The 26,400-nt window shown below is 42.9% G+C and overlaps 1 long non-coding RNA gene across 1 annotated transcript in view; it reads left to right on the forward strand.

The window, feature by feature from the left end:
• The window catches only part of LOC140465630 (uncharacterized), a 79,748-nt gene extending 74,085 nt beyond the window's left edge, over positions 1-5,663 (forward strand). The window contains exons 3-4 of the long non-coding RNA XR_011955129.1: positions 2,360-2,418; positions 5,282-5,663. This is a non-coding gene — a long non-coding RNA (uncharacterized lncRNA). The remainder of the gene's footprint in view (positions 1-2,359; positions 2,419-5,281) is intronic.
• The last annotated feature ends 20,737 nt before the right edge of the window (positions 5,664-26,400 follow it).

Here is a 26,400-nt window from a genome sequence, read left to right on the forward strand (position 1 = left end):
TTTATAAGCACTTACAGGACCTGGCAACTTCATTGGAAATGAAAGCAGTATTTCTACTATTGCCTCATGCTCAAGTTCTTTACTGGTATAATGATGTATCTTCAAACAGCCAAGCTGTTAACTGTTGTGTGTGGTGAAAACTATATCTGCTCCCTTTGTAGTGAGCTCTCTTCGTTCAAAAGAATTGGACTGAGGTATTACATTGTTTTTATCTTGGACCATCATGAAATAAAAATGGGCTCCGATACATTCTAAAACATGGTTGCCTTGCATATCCATCTCTAATAAAAAATCTAATTGCCTTTCACCTCAAAACGGCTCTTAGTCCAATGTTCCCTGCTGTTGGTTTGTCCATATCATGTTCTTGACTATAACACTGGCACTAATTCTGAAATCTCAACTATTTTAGGACAAAGAACAAAGAACAATACAGCGCAGGAACAGGCCCTTCGGCACCGACACATTTTGCCCTTCCTTACTAAAACTGTCTTCACTTACAAGATGCGTATCCCTCTGTTCCCTTCCTATCCATGTGCTTCTTGAATGTTGCTATTGTGTCTGCTTCCACTAACTCCTCTGGCAGCATCACCCAAGCACTCACTACCCTTTGTGTGAAAAACCTGCCTTGCACATCCCTTTTAAATTTACCCCTCATACCTTGAACCTGTGTCCTCTAGTAATTGACCCCTCGACCCTGTGAAAAAGCCTCATACTTTCCACTCCATTCCTGCCATTCACAATCTTATAAACGTCTATCAGGTCACCCCTCAACCTCCAGCATTCCAGTAAAAACAAACTCAGTCTATCCAACCTTTCTTTGAAGCTAAAATCCCCCAAACCAGGCAACATCCTGGTAAATCTTTTCTGTACCTTCTCCAAAATATTTTGTAGATAATTGCTACTCGGTGCTGATCAAGACAGTGCTCCTCTTGTTTTGAACTTGTAACAACTCTTCTCTGATATTTTTCTCTCTTTTGTCTTACATTGTCTGTTTGTATTGATACAACCACATACACAGTCAATGGAAATCCCAACGATCTCACATTTGCTGCCATTTACACAACTGCAGAGTAGTAAGGCCCCAAGTGAATGTCTTTCCATGATGGTTCAGTGGATAAGCACACCACCTGTTTGATATTGAGTCAAATATAACAGGGAACTCCCACAGGGATCAATTCTTAGCTTATGCTGAAATGCTGAACTCAGATATTTTTCCAAAAAATGTATGTTATTCATAACATTTGCAAAGGTACATTATGTAACAGTTAAAATTTGACATTACATCAAGAGCAAAACAGTTCTCTTTCAGTATGGTACTTGAGACTCAGAGGTGCTTCCCAATGGCAGGTCAGCTTTACAATTTACATTTACTTTCACACATTCTGTGGTGTATATGTCCTGAGGTGTTTTTATGTGGGTTCCAGCTGCTTGGTGCTGTAAGCAGGGAGAGGATAGACAGCGGCCTTTGCCAAATGAGTGTTCACAGTCACTGCTCTAAGCTGCATTACATCTCTCAACAAACAATGCTGGGCTTCGGAATGTGGTGGGCTGCAATAACTGTGCATGGACAGCTCTTTACACAGCAACACCAGGAGGTATTGGACAAATCCCAGGGAATAGCCGTCAAAACGGAGACTCCTGCATGACAGATATCCATGGAATGAACCTAGAGAAAAGCCATCTCTTTCTGTACCATCCTTGCAGTGAAAAGTTCTTGGAAGAGTACAGTTGGGGTCCCTTCATGACTGCAATGGGCCGTGATGGCATGTCTGGTGGCACTCTCAATGTGCAGGAAGGATCAGATAATATATAGTTCTATAAAATCTTTAACTTTTGTGACACCTCCACGAATAGCAAGTCTTGATTTTTCAGTGCGCCAGCCCAGTGGGAGGTAACATTTTTTTAAGAGTTAAGCAAAACAAGCACAGAATGTGCTAGAAGCAGTGAGTTACTCCCCTCTTTTACCAGGTAAACAAGTAGGCAGTGGTCTATTGGATTTAGCATGCTATCTCTATGGTCCTGCCAACTACCCTTTCCCCCGCTCACCCAAGCTGGGGAGCATACAATTTACCTCAGTGTCTTTTTATTTTTCTGTACTTTTGATTGCCGGCTAAAATGGTGAAAGAACTATTTTAAAAACCAAAGAAAGCTGATGGATTACTGCTTGTTTTTAAAAGCAAGTAGCTGATACTCATTGTAAATGTTGGCGATTAAAGCCGTTTTAGAAGGTGCAGGATCCAAGACTGTGTACTAATGGAGATTGAGTTAGCAATAAGCAGCTGATTGGTCTGCAGACCATTGATCAGTTATCAGTGACAAAGGTCTTCCACCTGCCAGCAATCATATGATTGTTTTTCAGGAAATGGAACAGCTCATGGCTCTGAACAAGATAGAGAGAAGCCATCCGAAAGTGACCAGGTCAGGACCTGCATCTGTTTTCTGCATCAAAACCCACTTTAAAACATGAAATATCAATGGGGATAGTTCTCTCACCAGCAGTGCAAATCAACAGCTTAACAACAGATGAAAATTCACAAGGAACGTGTCCAAGGTTTCGCAGAATGGTTTCACAATTTATCTTCCAAGGAGTGGCTGATTGTGTTTTTTCCTATGCACCACAAGGATAATTTTCCAATCTTGCAATCATTGTCAACAAATAGTCTCTTCCAAAATTTTCCAAATAATAAAGTGCTCTCAAGTATGATGCAAGTTCATCGCAATATTGACAACATGTTAGTTTGAATTGTTATTCATGCTCTTCACACACCAGTTGTGTTGAGATTACGGGAGAGGATAAAGTTTGATGAGTAATCCAGGGTGTGAGTTGTCATCTGAGATGTGAGTAACTCACTGCCTCGAGGGAATTCTGTGCTTTACTTTTAAAAATGTTACCTCTTCCTGGGGTAGTGCAATCACTATAATTAGGGAAGGGCAACAACTGCTGGTCTTGCCAGTGATGCCCATATCCCATGAAACATTTTTTTTGAAAACTAGCTGCTGGTAAACAGTTCAGAATTAGATTAGATTCCCAACAGTGTGGAAACAGGCCCTTTGGCTCAACCAGTCCACACCGACCCTCCGAAGAGCAACCCACCAAGACCCATTTCCCTCTGACCAATGCACTGAACACTATGGACAATTTAGCATGGCCAATTCACCTGACCTGTACATCTTTGGACTGTGGGAGGAAACTGGAGCACAAGAGGAAACCCACTTAGACACAGGGAGAACATGCAAATTCCACACAGATAGTCGCCCGAAGCTGGAATTGAACCTGGGACCCTGGTGCTGTGAGGCAGCAGTACTAACCACTGAGCCACTGTGCTGCCCATGTTGGCATTCTGATGCCATTTAGTCAGAGGAAAATTAAAAGACAATATAAAATATGGAATACATAGACCATTGAAGGTGGCAAGCCAACTAGATAAATTGTTAAACTATTTGCAAAATCCAAGACTCATTCATGTTCATCTTTTGTTAAGTTGTAGATTTGCACTCCTGATGAGAGAGCAATCCCCAGTTGTGTATTATGTATTTAGAAAACTGGACATTAATTGCAAAAAAGTCACAGACTTATTCAGAAGGAACAAGTTTGTGATTTTGTTTCACATAAATCGTGCAGAAAATCTCCTCCTTACTTCTCTTCCATAAGTGATCCTCCAGTAAGTTTGTTCATACTGATGATTATCATAACCATGGGCAATAAATATTGACACCTGGATATTACAGTGTGCTGCTGAAGAATGAAAAGATTGTTCATTAGGAAGATGTTGCTATAATGACAGCCACTGGCCAGTGTATTGCTGTTATCAAACAAGCATATTCCCCATGGCATAATGTACTTCAAAGATTAAACAAAGCATCGACTGACTCGAGATTGTCACAGTGAGTAAGTGCATGTCAAAGAATGAGACACAGAGTTATCTAGACCTGGTCACAGATCTATTATTATTTTTACAGTTTCCAATGTTAATTTGAAATATACTCTTACAAAGTGCTGATGGTAACAGCCTTTTGGTTAGATTCCCTACAGTATGGAAACAGGCCCTTTGGCCCAACAAGTCCACACCAACCCTCCTAAGATTAACCCACCCAGACCCATTCCCCTATCTATATTTATCCCTGACTGATGCACCTAACACTATGGGCAATTTAGCATGGCCAATTCACCTTACCTGCACATCTTTGGATCATGGAAGGAAACTGAAGCACCCAGAGGGAACTGCAGACACAGGGAGAATGTGTAAACTCCACACAGACAGTTGCCCAAGGTGTCAAATGAACCCAGGTTCCTAGTGCTGTGAGGCAGCAGTGCTAACCACTGAGTCACCATGCCGCCCTGGATGCACACTATTTTAAGGAATAACATCAAACAACATCATAATGAGACATGCCCTACCATTGTTTCTGTATCAGTTTCATTTCTAAGGTATGAATGACATAGTTTGAGAAAAAAAAAATCCTTCTTCAGTCTGATTTCAGTTGCAAACAGCAACAGGGGCAATTCAACTGGTCTCTGTCCCCTCGCAATGGCAGAACCCAGCAGAGAGTTCTACTGCCCATTGTTATCAGTGTTGTAAATGTATGTGAATGACTTTCCCACCATTCTACCACTGGTGGCTATATTTTTAATCTATAACGGCCTATGGTTTGGAATGCCATCCCTAAAACTGTAGGATTATTTTGTAACACTGTTGCCTCTGATGAACAAGGTTCCACTTCAGGGATTGAGTTTAGAAGTCACAATTTCACACTCCAATGCTACTTGTCTGAGGATGTAGCGTTCAACTGAGGCTCCTTCTGCCCACTGAGAATGGGTATAAAATATCCCAAGGCACTATTTGAAGGAGGCCAGAATATTTATCCTTGATGTCCTGGCCAACTTTTATCTTGCATGCAAGATTCTATTACACAAACGGATTAGCTGAGTCATTAACACATTGTTGTTTATAAGGGCCTATTGTATATATATTGACTGCCATGTGCACTGTATTACAACAGGGACGACAACTTAAAGTAAAAATGCTTATAAGTCTGTAAAGTGCTTTACTCTAGTAGTAACGACCAATGGAATATAAATATACATCTGTATTTCTTTTATCACCCTCTTTCTCTCTTTCTACCTCAAAACAATAATGTTGTTATTTAATCTTCTGTTTTAACATTTCTTTCTTTGGCCGTATGCCAATTTTGATCAGATTTTGTCATAATGTCAGAGGAACCCCAAGCTATTTATGAATATATTTAACTTTTAATTTAAATGTGTGTTTTTCTTTCAAAGGAACATATCACCTAAAAATGACCATTCAGTGGTTGTATATGGAGAGAGAACAAAATGTCACACCAGACAATGTTTCAAGGAAGCTTCAAATAAATAGACTTAAAAGGGAGAAATACATGACAAAGTGAAATGTCATTTCCTCGGAATTATCTCAGACAGTGGGCAGGATGGGGCAAAATACCGCAGTCAGGTCTGATTATTTCTAACTAATAAAATTGACTGTTTTAAATATGTTATAACATTTAAACACATAATCTGTATCTCTCTTGGTTTGGTTTAACAGTTGCATTCAATGCCTGGTTTCAGTTTTCATCCTTTTCCGATGTCATCCTAGTTTGTCTAAGGTGAATTAGCCGGCCAAATAAAGTTTCTTGACAACAAAGTATTTTCTGTAAGCTTTCTACTTACAGCTGAGGAGATATGCACATTTTCTCAAGCCACTTATCAGAGCTTTTGCTCTCGTCCAGTTCTCTCCACATAATCATATGACACTGGTCTCAACGTTACATCAGCACACATCATCATCATTAGCTATTCTGAAGATGCCTCATGACTCAACAATTTCCCAGCTTGTGTCAATGTTCACATCTACAGACTTAAAAATAAATGAATTTAATATTATGTTTCATTAGTTTTCAACATGGAGGCATTCTACATTCAATTAGATAATTTAAAAGAAAAGAACATGAATTTACTTAAAGTACATCTTAATTATCACAACAGCTCTGCCAGAAATATAACACAGGATCTGTCACAGCTAAGCAATCCATCTGGGTGAGATGTAGTCTTTTTATTTTTTGAACAGTTTTTGCATTCCAAATGGCAGTGCCATGAAATACTATCAGCTATGTAACATGTACAGACAGACTCCAACATGAGATTTTAAATGACTTAAATGATTGACTCCATGGTGCAGCTGTCTGGGGCTGTAATCTAATTCTGTACTGTTCACTTCTGGAGTCCAAATAATTCTGGCCCAGCAGCTCCAGAAGTCATCTCAACGTTTAAAAACCGTCTCCAAATTATAGAACTTAATGTAGCTTTTGAATCCCTTATTTGTATCTGAATTCGTGGAGGAGCTAATCCTAGGAAAAGTTGAAGTGGAGAGTTATTGAGACAAGTTTTAGGAAAATTCTGCTTTTAACCCTGCAAAGCAGAATCAATTCCTCCAAACAGATGAGATGCTGCTTTATCTCATTGCTGTTTGTGGATCAGAGTCATAGAGTCATAGAGATGTACAACACGGAAACAGACCCTTTGGTCCAACTCCTCCATGCCGTCCAGATATCCCAACACAATCTAGTCCCACCTGCCAGCACCTGGCCCATATCCCTCTAAACCCTTCTTATTCATGTACCCATCCAGATTCCTTTTAAACACTGCAATCGTACCAGCCTCCATCACTTTCAATAAAGGAAAGCATACCAAACACCTTCTTCACTGTCCTTTCTACCTGTGACTCCAATTTAAAGGAGCTGTAAACCTGCACTCCAAGGTCTCTTTGTTTAGCAACACTGCCCGTGATCTTACTATTATATGTGTAAGTTCTGTCCTTCCTGTAGCATTTGTAACCTGGAACATTAAGCTGCCAGTCCTGTCCATCACTGAGCTACATTTCTATAATTGCTATGATATCTTGCTGTATGTATATTTACTGCCACAGAACTTTACATTGCAACTATGATGGTATTTCTAAATCCTCGTCAGCCATAATGCCCTATGAATATCCTGAGGTCATGAATGGTGCTACATCAATGCTTTTCATATTTATCTGTTTTCTTGCCATTTTCTAATGTACTCGTTGAAAAGCCTAACTTCACATTGGGATTTTCGTCCTTGAAGGGATTGTCCTCATACAGGAATCATTTCATGGGTCTGGGAGTGCATGCTGGCTGTTTTTTGATAATTCAATCAAGATTCCATTTTTCATGTCCAAACATAGAAAGGGAGGTCAGTTTATAGTGATGATGTGGAGGTACTAATGTTGGACTGAAGTGGACAAAGTTAAAAATCGCACAACACCAGGTTATAGTCTAACAGGTTTAATTGAAAGTACAAGCTTTTGGAATGCTGCTCCACCTTTATTGCCTTGTCTGAGCTGAGATACCACCTTTTTTTATAAAACCTTAAGTTATCTCGGAAATGTGACTTGAAAAAGGTTTTGTGACTTACATATTAATGGATTAAAACCTACAACTCATTCTAAGTGATTAAATACTTAACAACAATCGAGGCTTGATCAGATTGCATCAGTTGTATGACACTTTAGATCTTTTACTATAAAGTCTGTGTCCGATGATCTTGCCCCACTAGCTACCAGATGAAGGAGCAGTGTTCTGAAAGCATATACTTTCAAATAAAGCAGTTGGAATATAACCTGGTGTTGGGTGATTTTAAACTAAGTTTATAGTGATGCAGTTTCCCTTAAATTACAGGAAGCCAACATCCCTGAACCAAATACAGGGCTGAATCAGTTTCCCCATCCCAAGAATGGACACGTGGGAATAAAAACAAGTGCCAATAGCCTTTTATCAAGATAGAGGAACCAAATAGTAAGGTAAACATTGTAGAGCCGACTCCTAGGCACCGGACCTCTGGAAGCAAGCAAAAGTGGCACCAGTATAAAAGTAGCTTGTGGGAATATTTTTGAACTGCAGGACATCAGAACCATAGACATACTTTCCAAAATTATAGGCTTCAGGATTATGGCCAGTGCTTAATCTACAAACTGCAGCTTACCTGTGTGTTTGATTCATTCAACACCCAAAGGAATCAATCATTAGATGTTGTGAGGCTAGGTTTTTATGTTTATTGATGATTAATGGGAGCAACTCTCCTTAGTTTTTTCTTCCAAACAATTCTTCTTGTGAAGAATGCCACTTTGTTCTCAGGGTCAATATCAGCCGATTGCAATATGCTGAGGACAATCACTTCATACAGTCTAGAGATGTACAATGCAGAAACAGACCTTTTGGTCCAACTCTTCCATGCTGACCAGATATCCTAATCTAACCTATTCCTATTTGCCAGCACTTGGCCCATATTCCTCCAAACCCTTCCTATTCATATACCCATCCAGATGCCTTTTAAATGTTGTAATTGTACAGCCTCCTCCACTTCCTTTGGCAGCGCATTCTACACACATGCCACCCTCTGTGTGAAAAATTTACTCCCTTAGGTGTCTTTTATATCTTTTCCCTCTCATCCTAAACCTATGCCCTCTAGTTCTCAACTCCCCCACCCCAGGGAAAATACTTTGTTTATTTATCCTATCCATGCCCCTCATGTTTTATAAACCTCTATAAGGTCACCCCTCAGTCGCTGACAGTCCAGGGAAAACAGCCCCAGCCTATTCAACCTCTCCCTTTAGCTCAAATCCTCCAACCCTGGGAACATCCTTGTAAATCTTGTCTGAACCCTTTCAAGTTTTACAACATCCTTCTGATAGGAAGGAAACCAGAATTGCACGCAATATTCCAAAAGTGGCCTAACCAATGTCCTGTACAGCCGCAACATGGCCTCCCAACTCCTATACTCAATGCTCTTACCAAACAGCATTCACTAAACAGCTAGTCTCCCAAGACATTTGTATTAGAGTAGCAAACTAGGTGCTCAGCAGAAGCCTATAATATTTGAGAAGCACTGGATTTCCAAACAAGTATCCACTTTCTCGTAAAAGGAGTCAGATATGAGTGGACATGCTTTCCTTCTGATCTAGAATCCGTTTCTATAACAGCCACAAGCCTGTTATACAAAGGACATTGTTGTTAGTTTTGACGGTGGTTTTAATACCTAATGTGCAGTGTGAATGGCTTTCCATGTGTTCCACATCATTTCACAGGGTATTAGAATTCCTATAGTGTGGGAACAGACCCTTCAGTCCAGCAAGTCCACACTGACCCTCCAAAGAATATCCCACCCAGACCCATTCTGCTATGTATACTGCTGACTAATGCACCCAACCCACACATCAGTGAACATGATGGGCAACTTAGCATGGCCAATTCATCAAACCTGCTCATCTTTGGATTGTGGGAGGAAACCAGAGCAAACCCATGTAGACATGGGGAGAATGTGCAAACTCCGCATGGACGGCGGCCTGACGCTGGAATCAAACCCAGGTCCCTGGCACAGTGAGGCAGCAGTGCTAATCACTGAGCCACCGTGCATAACTTACATTGTTGCAAATAGAAAGCCCCTCTCCTGTTCTATGGTGTCTTCATAAGTGTATTTGCTGTTTCATTTAATTTTCACAGATGGTTTGCAAACGTGTTCTTACAATAGTAAAATATGTGCTAAACCCAATGGCCAAAGCTTCTTTATTTTAAATCCTAACCATACTTGCTGTTGAATGACTGGTCGGTCAATCCTGAGTAAATTCTAGACATGAGAATAGCAGCTGCTAGTCAGTCGCATGAAAAACAACAACACCTGGCCTCAAGATCTTGGCAATTCCTATTTGGAGTTGCCATCATGAAGAAAGAGCAATGAGGATCATCTAGCAACTGATAGTTAAGATGGTTGGTATTAAATAGTCCCTTTTTAATCCACATGGCAGCCTTCCAAAGAAGGAAAACCGTATGAAAACTTTAAGTGGATATCAATTTATGCACCAAAGAAGCCAAAGAACATAGTCTCAGTTGGTTGCTTTTAAATCTATTTTTGTCAATGTTGAACCACCTTTATACTCTTTAATTAAAGCACTGAGAATTTATATTTCCTTGTCTTGTTTTCTATCGCCTTCCTTTAATCTTACATTTACCTGGCAATACCCCCTCAGATGGATAACACTACAGTACATGGAATGTTTTCTTTTACAGAAGCCTTCCCACATCTGAAGGACAATTTAAACATCTCTGTGTTGAATATTCAGACTAATGAAAGGAAAAGTAAACGAAGGGCTCCTTATTTATCTGCAGCCAGAGTCTTTCTATGTTTCCCCACAAACCCAAGCCTTCTGCTTCTCATATCTCCACTTTATGTTCATTGCTGTGATGAAGCTTTGAAATCTAAATTAAATCCATTTTCCAAGCTCCCTTTATGGTGTTCCATATACAGTAAGTAGCTGCCATTTAATGTCAATTAGTGAAAAATCACAAGTAAAAAAAGAACCTCTTAAAGTTTTTATATTGAGATTTTCTGTTATATAGACTCTGTGAAGATGTGGAGGTGCCAGTGTTGGACTGGAGACAGACATGCTCTCCTTCTCTCTCTCTCTCACACACACACACACACACACACTCTCTCTCTCTCTCTCTCTCTCTCTCTCTACCCCCCCCCCCCCCCCCCCGCCTCACATGTATATATACACACACACACACACACATATATAAGTCTCTGAGGTGAATTTGTATTTGCAGAATTGTATTTGCAGGTACACTCCACATTGTTCAAAATGTACCCAATCTGTAGGCAATCAATATTTTTTGTGATTCATGTGACAGTTTATAAATTCCTACTTTGGTAATAGAACCAGTCTGACTCAAGCTTGGAATACATACAGATTCTAACCTCACACCTTTAATGCATTTTCTGATTTGAGATGTCACTTTTTTTATATAAACCATTAAGTTATCTCAGGAATGTAACTTGAAAGAAGTTCTGGGCTTTACATATTAATGAATCGAAACCTGCAGCCCATTCTAAAAGATGAAAGACTTAACAGCAATTTAGGTTTGTTCAATATATCGCATCAGTGTATGACACTATGATCTTTTGCTATAAATTCTTTGTCCTATGATCCTGCTCCACTAGCTACATGATGAAGGAGCGGTGCTCCAGAAACTTGTACTTCCAAATAAACCTGTTGTACTGTAACCTGGTGTCATGTGAGTTTAGACTCTGTGAAGTCCTTTATTGTATACAAGATTGTACCGGTGACAGGAGACCTCGGGAAGTTTTGTCTATGAACCTCAAATTGTCTGTCAGTGAAGCCAGTGGTCTATTATCTGATGAATATTATCACAGCTGAGCATGGCTCTGTCTTCACTTGTTGATTGAATTCCTTCACTCCAACCTCAGACACTGGACAGTGACCAGGAATAAAGATTCAAGCTGATTTTCTACTTCCTACCCTCTTGTGATGAGAACAATTGCACTACCATTATCATCACCCCACTGAGACCAGATAGGTCATTGCAGAAAATTGAAGAAGGGAGCAGAATCTCTGGGGAGCAGCCTAAGATATTAATTTTAATGTATTTATTTTCTAAACAAACCAGGAAGTGCAGAAAGTGCCAATGTAGAATCCTTATAGTGCGGAAAGAAGCTACTCATCCCATCAAGTCTGTGCTGACTCCCTGAAAAACATCCCACCCAAACCCAGCTCCCTACCCTATCCCCATAACCCTGCATTTCCCATGGCCAATCCACGCAGCCTGCACACAGCAGACAAATTCAGCATGGCCAATCCACCTAACCTGCACAGGTATGGATTGTGGAAGGAAACCTATGTAGAACAGACAACTTCTGCACAGACAGTCACCCAAGACTGAGATTGAACCCAGGTCACTAGTGCTGTGAGCCACCATGCCAGCTCTGGGTTAGAATCTGACAGGGGAAGGGATCAATCTGATAAAAGTACTCAAAAGCAACATCAATCTCAGAAGAAAATATATGTTCATGTGACTGTAACAGTAGAAGTGGTACAACAGGTAACTTAGGTAACAAGAGGCTCTCAACAGATAAAATACAAAGTTGATGTGTGAGGGCTTAAGACTGAGTATAGAGTGTGGCCCATAACTATCAAAATCAAACAGTCTATTTTCAATCCCTGTCCACACTCACATGGAGAACCGCCTCTTTGGTTAAACCCAAAGAGGGTCATTTCTAACTCTAAATACATACCCCAAGAGTAAACATAGCTTTCAGAACAAGGGAGGGTCATTGAATTGAATGCGGCTTTAGATGTGTGTAACATGAGTTTTGAACACACAGTTGGCCTAAAGATCCTTGATTGCACTAGAATTGGGTGATTTCAAACACAAATTTAGGTTAAGGTGATAAATAGAGACCGAGTATGTGCAGGGAATCAAGCCTGTTGTTTACACCTGGCCAAGGAAATCTTTTGCCTGCCTGCACGGTGGTTAGCATGGCTGCCTCACAATACCAGGGACCTGGGTTTGATTCCAGCCTTGTGGAGTTTACACATTCGCTGTGTCTGCGTGGGTTTGATTAGATTAGATTCCCTACAGTGTGGAAACAGGCCCTTCAGAGGCCTCCAAAGAGTAACCCATCCAGACCCATTTCCCTCTAACTAATGCACCTAACACAATGGGCAACTTAGCATGACCAATTCACCTGACCTGCACATTTTTGGACTGTGGGAGAAAACCGGATCATCCAGACAAGACATGGCAAGAATGTGCAAACTCCACACAGACAGTTGCCCAAGACTGGGATCGAACCTGGGACCTTGGTGCTGTGAGACAGCAGTGCTAACTACTGAGTCACCATGCTGCCCTTGCTTCGGTTTCCCCCTGCAGTCCAAAGATGTGCAAGTTAGGTAAATTGGCCATGCTATATTTTCCCAAAGTGCTCAAGGATGCGTAGGTTAAATGCATTAGTCAGTGGTAAATGTAGAGTAATAGGGTAAGGGAATGGGTCTGTGTGGGTTACTCTTCAGAGGGTCAGTGTGGACTGGTTGGGCCAAATGGCCTGTTTCCACATTGTAGGAATTCTATGATTCTTCTCCCCATGAGACATCCACACCCCTTTCCTCCAAAGAAAGTAGGTTTCATTGCTTCTGTTGCCCATCTCAGTGCCTCCCCCTCACCATCACCAGCGACTGCTGGATGTTTTGGCACACCTGCTCAACTGCCTGCCCTTATCCCTGCAACCTGCTGCTTGAGGTCCTGTTAGACGTGGTTGACCACTTTAATGAAACCTTCAATTTTTGACACTGCTGTTACCTATCTCAATTTACGAGGAAATCTGCTGTAAAGTTCCTTTTCCCCATCACCCTATCGGGCTCCATCTCTGTTTCCATTTCTGGGGATACGCTAGTCACCATTATACAAAACAAACCCACCAATCTCACAGTTACCTTGACTGTACATTCTCACACATTATGTCCTGTAAAGACTCTATTCCATTCTCCCCAGTTCCTCCCCATCACATCTGTTCCGATGACGCCAACTTCAACAAGGGAGGCTCCACAATGTCCACCTTCTTCCTCAATCAAGGATTCCCCAGCACTGTAGTTAACTGCACCCTCAGCTGGGTCACCCTCCCAGCCTGATCGTTAGCCACTCTTTTATCTGTTCAACTCTTTTTCTCATTCTTTGGGTTCTACCCCACCCACTGTTTATGTCTTATCTCTGCACCCCCATTCTAACTTGTGCATTTAAAAAAAATTTCCTAGCCACCATCAGTTTTGAGGAAGGGTCACTGAACATGAAATGTTAACTCTAATTTCTCATAATAGATACTGCCAGACCTAACGAGTTTTTCTAGCAATTCCTGTTTTTGACCCTATAGGGCTGTCATATGTGTTCTCTTAGGAGAAAGTGAGGACTGCAGATGCTGGAGATCAGAGCTTAAAAATGTGTTGCTGGAAAAGTGCAGCAGGTCAGGCAGCATCAAAGGAGAAGGAGAATCGACGTTTCGGGCATAAGCCCTTCTTCAGGAATGAGGAGGGTGTGCCAAGCAGGCTAAGATAAAAGGTAGGGAGGAGGGACTTGGGGGAGGGGCGTTGGGAATGCGATAGGTGGAATAAGTTAAGGTGAGGGTGATAGGCTGGAGAGAGGATGGGGGCAGAGAGGTCGGGAAGAAGATTGCAGGTCAAGAAGGCCGTGCTGAGTCCGAGGGTTGGGACTGAGAAAAGGTGGGGGGAGGGGAAATGAGGAAGCTGGAGAAATCTGTATTCATCCCTTGTGGTTGGAAGGTTCCTAGGAGGAAGATGAGTCGCTCTTCCTCCAGGTGTCGTGTTGCCATGGTCTGGCGATGGAGGAGGCCAAGGACCTGCATGTCCTTGGCAGAGTGGGGGAGTTAAAGTGTTCAGCCATGGGGCGGTTGGGTTGGTTGGTCCGGGTGTCCCAGAGGTGTTCTCTGAAACGTTCCGCAAGTAGGCGGCCTGTCTCCCCAATGTATAGGAGGCCAAATCGGGTGCAGTGGATGCAGTAAATGATGCGTGTGGAGGTGCAGGTGAATTTCTGATGGATATTGAAGCATCCTTTGGGGCCTTGGAGGGAAGTGAAGGGGGAGGTGTGGGTGCAAGTTTTGAATTTTTTGCAGTTGCAGGGGAAGGTGCCGGGAGTGGAGGTTGGGTTGGTGGGATGTGGATCTGACAAGGGAATCGCGGAGGGATTGGTCTTTCTAGAATGCTGATAGGGGTGGGGAGGGAAATATATCCTTGATGGTGGGGTCCATTTGGAGGTGGCGGAAATGACGAAGGATGATCCGATATATCTGGAGGTTGGTGGGGTAGTAGGTGAGGACTAGTCAGGTTCTGTCCTGGTGGCGATTGGAGGGGCGGGGTTCAAGGGCAGAGGAACAGGAAGTGGAGGAGATGCAGTGGAGAGCATCGTCAACCACGTCTGAGGGGAAATTGCGGTCTTTGAAGAAGGAGGCCATCTGGGTTGTTCGGTATTGGAATTGGTCCTCCTGGGAGCAGATGCGGCGAAGGCAAAGAAATTGGGAATATGGGATGGCGTTTTTACAGGGGGCAGGGTGGGAAGAGGTGTAGTCTAGGTAGCTGTGGGAGTCGGTCGGTTTATAGTATATGTCCGTGTTGAGTCGGCCATCCGAGATAGAGATGGAGAGGTCTAGGAAGGGGAGGGAGGAGTCTGAGATGGTTTCAGTAAATTTGAGGTCGGTGTGGAAGGTGTTGGTAAAGTGGATGAACTGTTCAACCTCCTCATGGGAGCACGAGGCAGTGCCGATACAGTCATCGATGTAGCGGAGGAAAGGTTGGGGGGTGGTGCCAGTGTAGCTGTGGAAGATGGTCTGTTCCACATATCCTACGAAGAGGCAGGCATAGCTAGGGCCCATGTGGGGCCCATGTGGGTGCCCATGGCTACTCCTTTGGTTTGGAGGAAGTGGGAGGATTGGAAAGAGAAGTTGTTCAGAGTGAGGACCAGTTCAGTCAGTCGAAGGAGGGTGTCAGTGGAAGGGTACTGGTTGGGTCGGCGGGAGAGGAAGAAGCGGAGGGCTTTGAGGCCTTCGTGATGGGGGATGGAGGTGTTTAGGGACTGGATGTCCATGGTGAAGATAAGGCGTTGGGGGCCGGAGAAGCGAAAATCGTGGAGGAGGTGGAGGGCGTGGGTAGTGTCCTGAACGTAGGTGGGGAGTTCTTGGACTAAGGGGGACAGGATCGTGTTAAGGTATGCAGAAATGAGTTCGGTGGGGCAGGAGCAGGCTGAGACAATGGCTCGGCTGGGGCAGTCAGGTTTGTCGATTTTGGGCGGGAGGTAGAAACGGGCGGTGAGGGGTTGTGGGACTATGAGGTTGGAGGCGGTGAATGGGAGATCTCCTGAGGTGATGATGTTATGGATGTTCCGGGAGATGATGGTTTGGTGGTGGAAGGTGGGGTCATGGTCAAGGGGGCAGTAGGAGGAGGTGTCCGCGAGCTGGCGTTTAGCCTCAGCAATATAGAGATCGGTGCGCTAAACTACCACCGCACCTCCCTTGTCTGCCGGTTTGATGATGAGGTTGGGGTTTGAGTGGAGGGCTGCACGTTCCGAGGGTGAGAGGTTGGAGTGGGTGAGAGGGGTGGAGAGGTTGAGGCGGTCAATGTCACGGCAGCAGTTGGCTATGAAGAGATCGAGGGCGGGTAAGAGGCCAGCACGGGGTGTCCATGTGGATGTGGTGTGTTGGAGGTGGGAGAAGGGGTCGTCAGAGGGTGGGCAGGAGTCCTGGTTGGAGAAGTAAGTGCGGAGGCGAAGGCGGCGGAAGAACTGTTCGATGTCTTGCCGCGTGTTGAATTCGTTAATCCGATAGCGTAGGGGGATGAAGGTGAGGCCTCTGCTAAGGATTGATCTTTCAATGTGTTCTCTTGTTAAACAAGCAAAACTGCTTTCCTATAAATGCCAGTACAGGTTTGGTTAAATAATGCAAGTGAAGTTTTATGGCAACATCCTTTTGGTTTTCTAGTGATTTCTCTTCTGCATATCAGTAAAAGAGGTCATGGGTATGGCTTTGTTTGTCACAAGGAGATGACTATTCCTTTGCAATTTTTTGTACACTGGACCTTTCCAGTAAAGCACAAATTAAATGAAATGTGAAGCTAACCATTGATTACATACCCAAGTGAATTCCTTAAATCTTAGGTACAAAGCAAGTTGCTAACACATGCATCTTCTGTCTGTGAAGGGTTTGTGTCACATCTTGCTTCAAGGCAAGCATTCAAGAACGGATTCTGACTCATGTAACCATGTTTAAAGGGAAGCATCTCCTCACTTACCCATTTCCAACTGCAGCCCCACTTCAACAGATTCAGAAGTAACTCTGTGTCATTACTTTTCCCACAGTCTCGAAAGTAGAAAAGGAATATAGGAGTTGGGAGGTCATGTTGTGGTTGTACAGGACATTACTTCGGCCACTGTTAGAATACAGCATACAATTCAGGTCTCCTTGCTATAGGAAAGATATTGTGAAACTTGAGAGGGTTCAGAAAATGTTTACAAAGATATTGCCAGGGTTGGACGGTTTGAGCTACAGGGAGAAGCTGAAGAGGCTGGAGTTATTTTCCGCAGAGCATCGGAGGATGAGTGCTGACCTTATGGAGGTTTATAAAATCATGAGGAGCATGGATAGGGTAACTAGACAAGGTCTTTTCCCCAGGACAGGGGAGTCCAAAACTAGAGGTCATAGGTTTAAGGTAAGAGGGGAAAGATTTAGAAGAGATGTAAGGGGCAACCTTTTTGGGCAGAGGGTGGTGCGTGTATGGAATGAGCTGCCAGAGGAAGTGATGGAGGCTGGTACAATGGACAACATAACAATGGATGGTACATGAGTAGGAAGAGTTTAGAGGGATATGGGCCAAGTGAGTTTAGAATATCTGATTGGCATGGGCAATTTGGACCAAACGGTCTGTTTCTATACTGTCCATCTCTATGACTCTACATTGTGTCACTATAGTTTTACACAAACAGTCTTATTTCTGAAGTTTCACTGGAACTCCCTTGATGCATAGAGGAAAGAAAACATTTGAATAATGACTTCACCTGTATCGAGTAAGCCAGCAAAATGGAGTCAGCAGTTTTGCCCTGACTCACTGTGGCTAGGCTAGTCTCTAAAAATAGGTGCAGGTTTTGTTTACACTTGTCTCTGCCAAGGTTTCTCATCAAAGGAGTGTGCTGTTGAACTGATTGCCCTCTGGCAAAACAGGAAGCAAAGCTGTAGTGTGTGCTCTTAGAGTGATACTTTGTGAAGGAGGCTGTCTGAGAATGTGCAAAGAGGGAGGTGCAAACTGATGATCTGACAATGAGTGACAGGAAGCTCTGAAAGCCAATAGTTATTAGGCTGCCAGGTAACTCAAAACCAAACATTGGTAGGACTGTATCACTTCCTGCCTATGAATGCTGCTGACTGAATGGTTAGTCAAACTATCAACATTAATGACTGATAACCTCATCCAGATAAACTATAGCTTTCAAGATTTGGAGATGCCGGTGTTGGACTGGAGTGTACAAAGTTAAAAATCACACAACACCAGGTTATAGTCCAACAGGTTTAATTGGAAGCACACTAGCTTTCGGAGCGACGCTCCTTCATCCACTACCATCTGATGAAGGGGCGTCGCTCCGAAAGCTAGTGTGCTTCCAATTAAACCTGTTGGACTATAACCTGGTGTTGTGTGATTTTTAACTTTATAGCTTTCAAGAATACCTTACACGTTAAATCAACAAACTAGACAGACTAAATAATTAAACAAAGGATCAGTGAAATGGATAACAAAAAGTCAGACAAAGCAAATCGTGCAAAATTAATCTATGTTTGGAAAGGTCACACTTGCATCAAATTTGTATAATTATTGTTGAAATGAAATTATTTGCTCACTGAGACTTTATTTGTCAGATCAGGAAGGTATGATCCCCTTTTGCATGCATGTGATGTAATTTATAAATGCAACAGCAATAGTTTCCAGAAGTGTATTCAGCTATTTTGCTATTGAGTAACAAATAATTGTAATCATGATTTGGAGATGCCGGTGTTGGACTGGGGTGTACAAAGTTAAAAATCACACAACGCCAGGTTATATCCAACAGGTTAAAACAGGAAGCACTAGCTTTCGGAGTGCCGATCCTTCATCAGGTTGTAAGTTAATTGTAAGTTATTTGTTGCCATCGTTATCATCGATAAACTTTCCTGACTTTATGCTTAAGTATCTATGGGGAATTTGCCACCTTTTTCATGGCTGTATATCCAGATGCATGTGCAAACTGGAGTACCTCTATATTGGAAAGACCAAGCACAGACTTGGGGACTGGTTCATAGTGCGTCTGCGCTCTGTATGCTCCAATTAACATCATCTTCCAGTTGCCATGCATTTCAACTCCCCCACCCACACCCCTGGCGATATGTCCATCCTGGGCCTCCTCCGCCGTCAAAGTGAGGCCGCGTGCAAACTGGAAGAACAACACATTATATCCACCTCAGGAGCTTACAGCCTAATGGCCTCAACATAGAGTTCACCAGTTCCAAAATCTCCCCACCCCCAACCTTGCCCAGCCCTCCCTCTCCTCCCCGCCTCCTTGACCTAACCTAACTTGTCCAACTTCCTTCTCACCTATCCTCTCCACCCTTCCCATCAACCAATCACAATAATTCCATACTTGCATTCACTTATTGCCATCACATCTACCTTTCCCACATCCACCTATCACCATCCCACCTACCTTTTCCCCAGCCCTACCTCCCTCTCAATATTTATTTCTGAGCTCCCTTCCCCCTCCCCAGTCCTGATGAAGGGTCCTGTCCCGAAATGCTGACTTTCTTTCTCCTCCAATGTGGTCTGACCTGCTGTGTTTTTCCAGCTCCAGATTTTATCAACTCCACCTACGTTTCCTGATGACTCTGCCTCTACACAGTAACAAGGATCAGGGTAAATTCTATTAGGAATTAGCTATTACTGATTAAGACAAAAGTAAAAGGTTAGTGGGTTACATATTGCAACTCTTTGACCGTGACTTGCCTGTTGTACAGTGCCTTATGACAAGAACTTATTAGAAAAGCCATAAAAATATTTGTTGGAGAAACAACAAAAGCTTGTATTTCAATAAGAAATTTCAATTCACTTTACAGAATTGTGAAAAGCAGGAGCAATAAGACATAAGACGTAGTGATGGAATGAGATATATTTCGGATACTTTTGAAAACAGGTGCTAAGCAGTTCCAGATGACAATCCATTTGAGCTACAGAGAAAATAAAAGGTGTATATCAGGATCATAAATTAATGTATTAAAGCTGTGAGCCCAGGATACCATAAGAATAGTAACCCTGAATGAAAAAATCTTCCATAGTGATACAACGACAAAATTCAAGAGGCTTAAATAGTACTGAACCATGAAAACCAGGTATCTCTGCACAATAGGTGGATTGATTGCATAATGTCTTCATTTCCAAACTTTAATAATTCCAAGCGTAATTAACTGTATTACACCTCACAAGCGTAGCATACTAGATAACATGCTCACTAACCCACCGCCAACACAAAAGTTAAAGATTTTGAAAAGTATACAAAGTTCCCCAAATTGCCTGTCTTTAGAGCACAGGTTATATTTCTGGACTTACCGAAAGTTGATATTGTTTCAAATAGATAGATTCTACTCAGATAAACAATTGTAAACCATTGATGTATTGTTCTTCCAGTTAAAACTCTCACCTCATTCTAAACTCTCCTTCTATACACATTTTGAGACTATACAGACCAAAAAGAAGCATAGCTGAGGGAACATCTGGGATGTTCAATGAATCTGTGCACAGAGTTTGTTGAGATTATTCTTATGCTCATCATGCTGCTGCTTCTTGATATTTTCTGTTTAGATAATTTCACCTGTTAGCAGAAGGCACAGGGTAACTGGTTTACAGTTAGATTTACTTGATGCTACCTCGACTAGAGGTTTGAATTATAAGGAAAGGTTGGATAGGCTGGGAGTTTTTTTCCCTGGAGTGTAGGAGACTGAGGGGTGACCTTATAGAGGTTTGTTAAATCATGGGGCGTAAGGTAGGTCATAAGGTAGATCACCAAATGCTTTTCCCCAGGATAGGGGAGTCTAAAACTAGAGGCCATCAGTTTAAGGTGAGAGGGGAGAAATACAAAAGGGTCCAGAGGGGGAACCTTTTCACACAGAGGGTGGTGAGTGTCTGGAACAGTAGGTGTGGAAGCGAGTACAATTTTGTCATTTAAGAAACATTTGGATAGGTGTGGAGGGATATGGACCAAATGTAGGCGAATGGGACTGGTTTAAATTGTGAAAACTGAGCGACATGAGCAGGTTGGGCCAGGAGGCCTGTTTCCATGCTGTGGAGTCATAGAACTGTACAGCATGGAAATGAACCCTTCGGTCTGGCTCATCCATGCCAACCAGATACCTTAAATTAATCTAGTGTCATTTCTACAGCTGAATAAACTGTGGATATTTTTTCTGGAGTATTAGTGTCTGAGGGGTGACCTTGTTGAGTTTATAAAATCATGAGGGGCATGGATAGAGTCAATAGCCAAGGTCTTTTTCCCAGTGTAGGGGAGTCCAAAACTAGAAGACATTGTTTAAAGATGAGAGGGGAAAGAGTTAAAAGGATTAACTTTTTCACGCAATAGTTGAATGTATGGAACAAATTGCCAGAGTAAGTGGTGGAGGCTGGTATAATTGCAGCATTTAAAAGGCATCTGGATGGGCATATGAATAGGAAGGCTTTAGAGGAATATTGGCCAAATACTGGCAAATGGGATTAGGTCAGATTGGGATATCTGGTTGGTGTGGACGAATTAGACTGAAGGGTCTGTTTCCATGCTATATAACTCTGTGTGTGTGTGTGTGTGTGTGTGTGTGAGAGAGAGAGAGACTGTAAACTATCAATTACATGTCACAGCTTGCAGCAACTGAAAAGGAGAAATAAGTTGGTTATCTTCAGACTTGTGATTCTTTTTACTACAGAGCAAAAACAGCTCCACCTCCAGAGGTATGGGATTCTGTCAAAACTATCCAACTATCTGACAGTCAAAACTATAGTTGTTGCCAGGCAAGCAGCCTTTGTCATCAATATCTGATCACTAGTCCACAGACCAATCAGTTACATATTGCCAGCCAAAGCTTCATTGGTATATAGGTCTTGACTCCAGCTTGTCTTCAAACTAGGCTTTGACAAACATCTGTGTAAACATGAAATTAATCAGGTTACTTGCTTTCAAAAGGAGTAGCAACCTTCAACAATCTTTGCTTTTTTTGAAATAGTTCTTTTCCTATTTCAGTGCACAAACAAAAATTCAGAAAAATAAAAATGTATAATCTTACAACTGAAATGCAATGTAATTCTCTGAGCATCTGGGATTGTGCTATTCCTTCTGTTATCAATTTGGAGTAGCTCTGTGCAACAAACAATAGAATCCTACAGCAACTGTACTTCATAATATTTGTTTTTCTAAAATGTTGGTGGTGCTGTGTTTGCTCTTTTGATGTTTTTTTTGAGTGCAACTTGTATATTTTAAAACTTACTTTCGAGATTTTTGTTTTCTGGTCAAAACAGATATTGTTCAGAAATGTACTGGAGCTATGCACATAATATTTCTAAGATTTTACAGAATAGAAAGGAGTTTAAGAGAAAAGGTAGACAGAAAAGTATTTTCAAAATATAAACGCTAATGGAATTTGAGAGTAGCTAGGCATCTAACTGCAACATAGTGTCCTCAAGCAGCGAGTAAGTCCAGTTAACATTAATAATGAGGCTGCTCTTAAAACTCCCTAAGCAGGTATTTCATAGTTAAAGAACAAATGAAAACACATTATGGAGACCAGCAAACATTAGAAACAAATGTGGTCATTAAAGAATGGCTTGCAAAGTTGACAGTGACTAAGGAGGTGAGCAAGTGCTGCAAGGCTACCCAAAGCCAGCTTGCACTATAGGATGCTACTGACAGTGGTAGGAAAATGGAGCAGCTCGCTCAAACTTTCTATTGCCTCTGCTTGCATGGTTCACATCAGAATATCATATCGTCACCCAGAGTGTTGCCAGCTCATGTCTCAAGCAGGTGAGTGGTGCATTGACCAGTGTAGCTGGATTTCAATTTCACTTCTGACCTGATCAGCAGAAGGAGATTGAAATGTGTTTCCAAAGGCACAATGAGATCTCCAAGCTGCCAGTAGGGTCTCGTTCCATTTCATTTTCTCAACAATGGTATGATCATTAGTTTCTCATAACTTTGATCCGTGATTGATCTGATGCTCCCTCTTCCAACTCAGTCGCTGCATCCTCCACACTGTATTTAGCAGCCAGGATACTTCCATTGCTGATGGCAGAGACTCTCAGAATGTTGGGAGATGTTTTAATTTTCAGGCCCTTGAGCGAACTGTTGGTTCCCTGAAATAGTTCCAAGCAGAGCTTGCACTGTCAGATATTCTAACTTCCACAGATGGGAACTAAGTAATTTTGCAGATTGGCCATTTGTTGTATAACTTTGCAAGTTTTCTTTCTAGGGATGCCCTGAAAAGAAAAGGCTTCCACTTATCTAGCAGCTTTCATAAGCTCAGGCCAACTCAACCTGCTTTACAGGCCATGAAGTGCTGTTTGAATTGTAGTCATGGCAGAAATATAGCTATCAGTAAAGTTGAACACAACAAATTTCTATAAACAGCAAGAAAGTCGTTGGCCAGGTTATCTATTTTACATATATTTGTTCAGCAATAAATATTTGCAGAATTCTGCTGAACTTTTTCAATAGTGTCAGGGAACCTCACACACATGTGGAGGTTGTAGCAGTAATGGGTGGTGTGGTGGCTCAGTAGTTAGCGCTGCTATCTTACAGTGCCAGGGACCTGGTTTAATTCTATGCTTGGGCAACTGTCCTGGTTGAATATGTATGTTGTCTGTGTGGGTTCCCTCCAAATGCTTTGGTTTCCTCCCACATTCCAACTATGTGCAGGCTAGGTGGATTAGCCTTAGGGAAGTGCAGAGGTGGGAGTCTCCAGGGTAACTTGCCCAATTATTTGTCCTTTTCACAACCTTCTTGCCACCTCCAGGAAGGGTGACATGGTGCTGATAGTTCTAAAATTTGTAATAACTTCATGCCTCTATGGGCATGATGTATCTCTTCTAGCACTGCTGTTGCCAATGATAGAGATCTCAAACTAAACATTTCAATTCAATAAAGGACAGCCATTTTACCAGTCTAATAGGTTATAAAGGATTGTGGACTAAACTACAGTGATATTTCTAGCTGGTCATGATGGAAGACAATGGTTGACAATACTATGTGCAACACAGCAGGATACATTGAAACCTGTCGTCCAGCAATAAGTCACTGTTCATAAGCATCCTCTTTGTCTCACAATTGAAAAGTGGTTCGACCTTTTGTTTACAAATGTTGGAGATTCTAGTTAACTAATAACATTGTTTCCTGTGGGTGTTCCTGAGGAGTTGATTATGCCGTGACCAGCCTAAAGTGTCACTTCACTGGAGGGTGTAAGCACAAAAGGCAGATACCTACTAGATAAGTCATTTCTCAGAGTACCATTGAAGGGGTTTGATCAATACTTGGCTTATACTGTGGGAATTGCAGGACACATTTAGTGTCCTTTGTCCAAAGCAGCTATCAGTTGCTTATCTAAATGATGTGTGTTAACTCAAGAATGTCACCCTGGGGCAACATGCCTTGCTTCTGAGGCAATGATGCTTCCTTTCCACCCTCTTATCAGGCTGCTGCAGTCTGGGGAGTGGATGCTTCTAAATCATTTGGAAGGAGAACATTCCTGTCCGTGATTGCCTATTTCACGCGGTGTGGACACCACTGCACACAAATGATTTGTGGAAAGACAGGACCTTCATCCACTTGGTGGGTGAAGTGGTACAGAGGGTTCTTTTACTTAAAAACAAAAATTGGCTCCAAAGAAAAAGTATGATCCTAAAGTTAAAATTATGATAATCCAGACTTGCATTTCCTCACTTGCACCTAAACAAAGCACCATAAAGCAGTTACATTATTTCTTAAATCTTGCTTTTTTCAATATGTCTTAACTTTCTTCTTCCCCCAAACCCTGCCTCCCCCATCTCCCCCAATCTCCACCTTGCCAATTTCTTACACAGAAACCTGTTAAGAAATAAACAAAAAAAAAGAAATCCCTGAAGCAGCTCATCAAGGGTGGTACAATGGCTCAGTGATTAGCTCTGCAGCCTCAGAGTGCCATGGACCCAGGTTTGATTCCTGCCTTGGGTGACTGCCTGTGTGGTATTTGCACGTATTCCCTACGTCTGCATGGGTTTCCTCCCACAGTCCAAAGATGAGGTGGATTGGTCATGCTAAATACCATTGCCCATAGTGTGCAGGTTAGGTGGATTAGCGATGGGGTAGGTATGGGTGGGCTGCTCTTCGGAGGGATGATGAGCCAAATGGCCTGCTTTCACACTGTAAGGATTTTCTGAAGTCTGGCAGCATCTGTGAACAGAAAACAGCAGTGACATTTTGAGTCCAGTGACCCTTCTGCAGAACAGTTGTGATGAAAGATTGGTCACTGGACCCAAAACACTGGCTCTGCTTTGTCTCCACACGTGCTGCCAGACCTGCGGAGCTTCTCCAGGATTTTCTGTTTTTGTTTCAGATTTACAGCATCTGAGGTTCTTTGTTTCATTTTGATTTCTTGCCCCACTATTAGCCTAGCTGGTTCCAGCACCACTAATCCAGTATTTGAAAATCACCATGGATATCCAATCCCTCTACACCTCCATTCGCCATGACCAGGGCCTCCAAGCCCTCAGTTTTTACCTCTCCCGACGTCCCCAACAGTACCCTTCCACTGACACTCTCATTCGTTTGGCCGAACTGGTCCTCACCCTTAACAATTTCTCCTTTGAATCCTCCCACTTCCTCCAGACCAAAGGCGTATCCATGGGCACATGTATGGGTCCCAGCTATGCCTGTCTCTTTGTTGGCTATGTAGAACAGTTGATCTTCCGTAATTACACCGGCACCACTCCCCACCTCTTTCTCCGCTACATTGATGACTGCATTGGCGCCACCTCGTGCTCCCGCGAGGAGGTTGAGCAATTCATCAACTTCACCAACACATTCCACCCTGACCTTAAATTTACCTGGACTATCTCTGACACCTCGCTCCCCTTCCTGGACCTCTCCATCTCCATTAGTGACGACCGACTTGACACTGACATTTTTTACAAACCCACCGACTCCCATAGCTACCTGGATTACACCTCTTCCCACCCTATCTCTTGCAAAAATGCCATCCCGTATTCCCAATTTCTCCGCCTCCGCCGTATCTGCTCCCAGGAGGACCAGTTCCACCATAGGACACACGAGATGGCCTCCTTCTTTAGAGACCGCAATTTCCCTTCCCACGTGGTTAAAGATGCCCTCCAACGCATCTCGTCCACATCCTGCACCGCCGCCCTCAGACCCCACCCCTCCAACCGTAACAAGGACAGAACGCCCCTGGTGCTCACCTTCCACCCTACAAACCTTCGCATCAACCAAATCATCCACCGACATTTCCGCCACCTCCAAAAAGACCCCACCACCAGGGATATATTTACCTCCCCACCCCTTTCCGCCTTCCACAAAGACCGTTCCCTCCGTGACTACCTGGTCAGGTCCACACCCCCCTACGACCCACCCTCCCATTCTGGCACTTTCCCCTGCCACCGCAGGAACTGTAAAACCTGTGCCCACACCTCCTCCCTCACCTCTATCCAAGGCCCTAAAGGAGCCTTCGACATCCATCAAAGTTTCACCTGCACATCCACCAATATCATTTATTGTATCTGTTGCTCCCAATGTGGTCTCCTCTACATTGGGGAGACTGGGCGCCTCCTAGCAGAGCACTTTAGGGAACATCTCCGAGACATCCGCACCAATCAACCACACCGCCCCGTGGCCCAACATTTCAACTCCCCCTCCCACTCTGCCGAGGACATGGAGGTCCTGGGCCTCCTTCACCGCCGCTCCCTCACC

The sequence above is a fragment of the Chiloscyllium punctatum genome, chromosome 3 (assembly GCF_047496795.1).
Source record: "Chiloscyllium punctatum isolate Juve2018m chromosome 3, sChiPun1.3, whole genome shotgun sequence".
Lineage (NCBI taxonomy): Eukaryota > Metazoa > Chordata > Chondrichthyes > Orectolobiformes > Hemiscylliidae > Chiloscyllium > Chiloscyllium punctatum.